A 7515-nucleotide genomic window follows, 5' to 3' on the forward strand; every position below is an offset into this window, starting at 1 on the left:
AAAATTCAGAAAAAAAAAAAAAAAAACTAGTTCAAACATGTCTTTTTGCCCTTGAAAATACAAAAGCTTAACTGAACCTAAGAGAAAATGTTCATTCATGTAGCTTTAGTTTGTTAATATCAGTGAAAAAGTTTGTTTCCCAGCCTTCAGACTTAATACTCAGCCCATTTTTTTTCATAATGGAAGATTTTCCCTTTTAAAATTTACAAAAGTAATATATGAACATATCATTAAAAATAAGTTAAGCATTAGTCATGCGTATTGAGAAAATTAAGACTATATCTCTTTCCAACTAACTCATTCCCATTCTGTTCCTAGAGGTGATAAACATTTTCCTTATATACATGAATTATAATATATAAGTATTCTGAGCCTTGGAATTCTTTTTCACTTAATGATTTTCCATTGCTCATTTCTCTGCTATTATAAAACATGTCACAGTGACCCTTATTCTGTGTGCCTCTTAATTCACAAATGCAAATTTTAGCTTGGATTTTAAAACATTTAATACACACCAACTCTCCAGATTTTAATCAAGAATATGTGACTGTTAATAATGAAATGATTGTTTTTTCTTTTTAAAATGATCTTTTAAATGGATATATATTAGCCTATTATGTACAATGTCACTTTTTTGTAGTGCACATTTCTTTTCTTCTCTTATTGACTACTTTCTCTTCTCAAATTACTCAGCTGCATTTAAAAAACAGATTAAACCTAGTGTTTATCCTTTCATACTTTCCTCCATGTTTACATAATATTTAAACAGATAAATACAGTTCCATGTATATTCATACATACCTACCTTTATACACACACATATATTTGGTCTTATTTCATGAATGTGTGTTATATTAAACATAATTTAGAGTTTCGCTTTTATTATTCACCAACACATTATGAAATCTTTTCTAAGTAAGGCTACTTGATTTCATTAATCCTTAATTTTTATTTGCTGATTTCCCATATTTATTATTCCCAGTGAAATACAGAATTAGTATCACATGGAATTTGTGGATTGATTGAGCCAGAATAAACTTTTACAATATGAATTACGTTATACAACAAAAACACATTTTCATTTATGTACAAAAATCTGCATACTTCTGTGAAGTGTTTACAACTTTTTATTAACATGTGTTTGAAACATATCTTTTTATGTTATCATTGGTTATTTTCTTTTTGTTTTTGTATGATAAATAATTTCCATCATGTGTGTTTTAAAAGTTAATTCTTTTTATACTTTACTGTTTCATTATGCAAATAACATGGGCCTTTCCTTACGGAATAAAGAGAAAAAAATCAGAAGTATACCCAGAAAAAGTGAAAGATGACTTTGAGGATTTCCAAAAAGTCTCATTCCCCTTACTTGGTTTATTCACTCACAGTGTATTTATTAAGTACTTACTGTTTGCCTGTAACTTTTTTTAGACATTTAATAGACATCAGTTAAAGAAATGAAAACCAGGACCTTCATATGAGCATGTGTGTGTATATGTGTGTGTGTATTCATACACACACATCTGCCAACTTAATAGCTTAGAATATGCTTATGAATATGCATTATATATACACACATACATCACATACCTGTGCATATTATTATATACACATATACATCATACATTTAAATACATACATTAGTATATCAGAGTACATAGTCATATAAACAGAAATAGATGGGTTTTATAATATAGAAAGATAGCAAGATGTTAATTTCCTTTTTTTGTATACATATATTTTTATTGAGGTATAGTCAGTTTACAATGTGTTAATTTCTGGTGTACAGCATAATGCTTCAGTCATACATGAACATACATATATTTGTTTTCATATTCTGTTTTACTAAAAGTTACTAGAAGATATTGAATATAGTTCCCTGTGTTATACAGTATGAACATGTTGTTTGTCTATTTTATATATATTAGTATCTGCAAATCTCAAACTCAAAATTTATCCCCTCCCACTCCCTCTCACCCCGGTAACCATAAGTTTGTTTTCTATGTCTGTGAGTCTGTTTCTGTTTTGTAAATAAGTTTGTTTTCTCTTCAGATCGTATAAATCTTTCACCTTTTACTATAATTTATTTTTAACATAACATTTTTCACTTGAGTTCTAATTCATTTGTTTTAATTGCATACTATTCAATATTATATTTTGCAACAAAATTGTATTTTACTATACCACCTTAGTCCAAACTACCATCATTTCCCTGTTAGATTAGCCTAATTGCTGTCTCCTGCTTGCCTCCCTTCAATGTTATCTACACAGTACCTGGAATGTCACTTAACTGCTTAAAATCATCAATGGCTTCGTTCCATTGCATTTAGAATTAAATCCATACTCCTTAAACTGGCCCCTCCCTTCTCCCTCCTTGCTATATTGTGCTCTGGTCATACTGTCCTTATTTTGGTTGCTTAGGCACACTAACGTCATTGATACCTTAGGAATTTTGCAATGGGATGTCTTTCCTCTGATGTTCAGATGACTGGTTCTTTGCCATTCCTGACTCAGTGAAAAATGCAGATTCCTCAGGGACACCTTCCCTTACTAACTTGTCTGGGGTGGTCTTCTGGTCACTTTCCACTGAATCTGTTTAGCTTTTATATTTTCTGGAAAAAAAAATTTGGCGTGTGTTTTAAGAATACATACCAATATTTATATAATTTATACATAAATTACCTAAATCTAAATCACCTTTCTATATAAATGTTACATAGTCTTAGCCTGACACTTACACCATTTCTTCAAAATATCACCTCCACGAAATCTGTCTTGTTCATCACTGTGTCTATAGTATCTACCAAAGGGTCAGGGACACAGGAGAGTCTCTATAAACGTTGAATCAATGGGATGGCTGAGAGCATCGGATTTGACATCAGATGGCCTTGGGGTAAACTACCAACTCTTCTTTCTCACTATATGTTATTGGGCAAATTGATCAGCTTCACTAATGCTGTTTTGATATAATTAAATTAAAACAATAATCATGTCTCGCTTTAGGGTCATTACCCTTCCAACCCCCATAAAAATTTAAAATAAACCGGAGTACATCATAATTGTAGTTCTGGCTATTGTTACCCACGCCATATCCATCTGTGTTATCTAGGGGTGTCTGGGTTAGCTTAATACACTAAAGATACAAAAGGCCTGTAGAATGTGATTTGTTTTTCTTTCTTCCCTTTCTACTTTTTATTCATTTTCTTTCTTTCTTTTTCTTTTCTTTTTTTCCGAAACAAGGAAGCTTATTTGAACCACCACTTCCCTGTTCTGGAAGATACACAGGCCCTCTGTGGGAGGTAGGTCTCCCAGGTGTCTGTCATCAGTGGCCTCCCGGAACTGCTCGACAGGCAGGGTAAAGGAGTTCGCTGGAGATCTGGCTTTAAGGGGAATTAGCAACTCTGTTTAGGGGCCGGACGGACCTTAAAACCCCGGTGTGTCCCCACCTGTGGCCAGTTTATTCCCATGCGGCCAGAACACGGGATCTATCCCAGGAAGCCTTGGGGCGAGTCAGCGTCTTTTGCGCATGTGCAGCGTCTTCCACTCCAGCGCCTCTGCCTCAGTCATTAGGACCTCCGAGCTGTCCGCTCCGGCCTGTGCTCACCCACCAGGCAGTCTTTCTGGGCCGCAGTTCCCTGCAGGGCGCCAGTGACGCGGGGGTTTGCGTGGAGGAAGCCATCAGACAGCATATAGCCCTGCTGGCCTTGGGGGACTTGGGGCCTGTCTGCAGTCTTGAGTCCCAGCTGTCCCCGCATCTCCTGCAGCCTTGGTCAGGCCTGTAATGGCTTCCGAAGTCCCGCAAATTCTGGCTTCAGGGGAATTAGCAGCTCTGTCCTGGGCTGTGCTCGACGCAGACAGCTGTGTGTCCCTAGCTGTGGCCTGGCCTGTCCCTACACGCCTGGACCTGGGACCCATGCCAAGAAGCCTGGAAGCAGTCACACAGCGCGCGCCCGTGAAGTTCCCTCCGCTCACCCACGTCAGGGACCAGGACCTCTAGCTCTGCATGGACGTGGGTTGCCCACGCCCAGCAGGCCATCTTCTGGGGCCAGTGGTTCCCAGGACTGCTCACCTGATGCAGTGAAGGTCTTTTGAGTCAGACCATTTATGGCCGTGTTCGGGGAAGACCGGTCTCCCAGGTGTCTCTCATCAGCGGCCTCCCCCGCACTGGCCTGGGCGGAGGACAAGGCTCAGGACTTCTGTTATCTGGCTTCAGGGGAATTAGCAACTCAGTTTAGGAGCAAGAAGGACCCTGGACGCCTGGTTTGTCCCCCGGAAGTCTCCACCTGTGCCTCGTTTGTCCCTGCGTGGCCCAGACCCAGAGACTGATCTGGAGGAGCCTGGATGCCAAGGCAGCAAGGTACGTGCATGCGCATTCCACCCCGGTCGTCAAGTTTCTTGGCTACTTGTTCAAATGGTGTCTTTGAAAGGGGTATTTAGTACGTAACACTCTGGTGGGATGTTGTAACTTTTTTAGGATATGGTCATTAGAAGATATCTGTTTTATTTGTTTGTTTTTTGTTTTTGGTTACTGGAGCTCATAAAATTTGAATCTAGAAGCAGAACCGTTGCCTTAAAGTGAATAAGGAACTTCCTTGGGAGGTGAATAGGAGTTATTCGAATTACTGGCGATGTGTTCATGGGACTGGCATTTGGCTCTAAAACACTAGATAAAACTGAGAGACTTAGTAAGGTGAGGTGGGATTGAAGGAATAAATATATTTTATACAAGGAACATTTTGTTAATGTTTGATTTGAACTCTTGTAGTTGATACTTAAAACAATTGAGAGACATCTCTGATAGACTGGATCAAGGTAATTATTACGGTCAAGGTGAGACATCATGCAGCCCATCGTTTCAAACTGTACTTTTTTTTTTTTTTTGTCTTTGGTTTGTCTTATTACATATAAAAGTGGATAAAGAACTTTGTTTTATGTAAGTGTTATATGGAGCATATAAGGGGCTGGCTTACTGTTGTTTTTCCAACTTACTCTGCTTACACCTGTGTAACCACTAATTTTTTCAAACCATGTGACAGTTAATCAGTTGGAGGCAGAAGAGGGAACAGTAGAACACACTGGAGAACATTCACTTTCTCTTGAGAACACTAGAACACAGCTTTCATTTTACAACAGTGATGGAACCAGCACCGTCATTGCCCTTTTGCTATTTGTAAAATGGAGGCTTTAATTCTTAAGAAATCTTTTAAATATCCTGCTCTTAACGTGTACTGTTCCCACAAAACAGGTAATGTTTGGTTCGTAAGAACTGCATCTTTATGATCATATTATGACATCTGTGGCTTTTAATATAAGGATTTCTTAATGAGGCTTTTGTATCGTATAAACTTTTATTTTAAAACTTAACTACCTTATTATGATCACTTGATTCTTGTCTTAAATTTTAACTTTTTCATTCAACAACTTTTCAGTAATACTAATACATATTTTTCTTTTAATTAATTTTTTCCATATCTTCTCAGAAAACAGGTTCTGTGGTGTGTATCATTAACAAATTGCTTTTTATTCAGTAATGGGTAGAAAATGTTTAATTTTGCTCCATCTCATGTTGCTAATAATCTTCATTTAAGATAATGTTATATCAGGTTAGAATGTTTCAGAATTGGTATAATCACACGATTATATCATTAATGAATTTCCAGTGTATATCTGTAGATCCTTTAAAAGAATACTTCATTATGTTGGCGCATTAGACAATTTGTACATCATTTTATATCTATTCATTTAAAATATACTTTCCATGATAATATGTTTAATACAGTATCATATTCCCTTACTTATAACTGTCTTAAAAGTTTTATTGGTAATATTTTAGCAGATATTTTAAAGTATTTTATTATCAAACATGGAGCATAAATCATTTTCATAGCTATTTAAACACCAGATAAAATATAGCAAACCTCCACGTCTATAATTAAGAGGTTTTTGGGGAAGGCCAGTGGTATGTGAAATACTGTGCACTTGTGCTATCAGTCAGGAAGGTTCCTTGTTTAATTCTGGAGATTGGAGAAGCAGATGATTATATGACCCAGAGACCCCACGGCAGTCCCATTTACCTCCTCCATCTAGACAGATGATTACAGTCTTCATCAATCTTTTAAGGAGTCACAGAGAAAAGTTCCAAATTAATGGTCCTTCAATGCATGCAAATCTGAATATTTTCAACATCATATATTTCAGTTTTGCAGAGAATATTGTGATGGTAAAGAATTGTAAATTGGCAGCAAAATGATGTTATTTACAACAACTTTTATTTAAATTGAAGTCTATGGTTTTGTAGGGATTTTACATTTTGTTCATGGTTATGACTAGTATTGTCTCACCACTTGGAACAGAAATTGGAATATGAGAAAAAGAATATGGGGAGGGTAAGAAGGTAATGAATTTGAAGGAGATGGGAATGGGTGTTAAACTGGGATTCCCCTAGACTTCTGTTGTATGTAATGGTTCCATTCTTCTGTCCTTATATGGCTATCATCTACACATTTTTTAGGAATCAACTTGATGGCAACCCTTCCAGGAAGTCTTTCATAATCTTCAAGACTGGATTAGGGTTTGTGCTTATATAAAACCATAAATATTTTGTATTTCCTCGCATCCTCTTTTCACACTCAGAATGTTGTACTGTAATTTCCTGCACTCCAGATGTGTGCTTCCTTAGACAGGAATTGTATCTGACTCACTAGTGCTAAATTCATGGTGGTGGTGTAGTAATTGTTCAGTGACTGAATGTTTATCATTCAGTCTGGAAGAACTGACTGGATTGTGTGCACTGCACTACGGTATATTTGGCTTTACAGAAGGGTAACATTTAGGAAAAAGAAAATGTGGCTGGATATTGAAAGTCAGAAAATTTGGAAAATTCTTCTTTATGCTTTTGTATTTTGGAGCAGTGGGATGTATTCTTAACTAGAAACCAGGACTTGTGTTCTGTTTCTTTAATGGCATCTGTATCTGTTTGCTGTTGGCAAGCTTCCTAACCTCTCTGGATATCAGTTTCTGTATTTGTGGGGGAAAAAAAGGCCCTTAATTTGATTTCCAGGGTTTCTTTGACCACCTATATTGTTATTATATGAACAGCAACTTGGTATCAGTGGCAGGACTAGTTCTTAACCTGGTGAGTTTCTTCTTGAGGTGAGGGTGGGTATTGCCTTGTTTTGCCAAAGTCAGTAAACTCTAGTGGAAGCAGATAACATCGAGAAGCTTCCTCATTTGTGGCCAGAGGAATGTTGCTTATTCCGTATTATTCAGAAATGGAAATTATGATTCAGTTGCTCCTGAAGCACATAGATCTAAGGACTTTTGGAAGAGGAAGTTCCAATATGCAATGAATTATAGACCAAGGCGAAATGGGGTTACTATTTATTGTAGACAGATCCCCAATGGACAAGTAGAATATGAATTAGGAGTAACTGTTACTGTAACAAAGAGATCAAATAAAAAGTTACTGTTAAAGAACAAATACACCTATACTTTGTATCCACAGGGACCCGCTGA

The 7515-nt window shown here is 36.8% G+C and overlaps 1 long non-coding RNA gene across 1 annotated transcript in view; it reads left to right on the forward strand.

The window, feature by feature from the left end:
• Positions 1 to 3429, forward strand: part of LOC123617703 (uncharacterized) — a 200542-nt gene extending 197113 nt beyond the window's left edge. The window contains exon 3 of the long non-coding RNA XR_006725912.2: positions 3241 to 3429. This is a non-coding gene — a long non-coding RNA (uncharacterized LOC123617703). The remainder of the gene's footprint in view (positions 1 to 3240) is intronic.
• The last annotated feature ends 4086 nt before the right edge of the window (positions 3430 to 7515 follow it).

Source organism: Camelus bactrianus, chromosome 11 (genome assembly GCF_048773025.1).
Source record: "Camelus bactrianus isolate YW-2024 breed Bactrian camel chromosome 11, ASM4877302v1, whole genome shotgun sequence".
NCBI classification, from domain to species: domain Eukaryota; kingdom Metazoa; phylum Chordata; class Mammalia; order Artiodactyla; family Camelidae; genus Camelus; species Camelus bactrianus.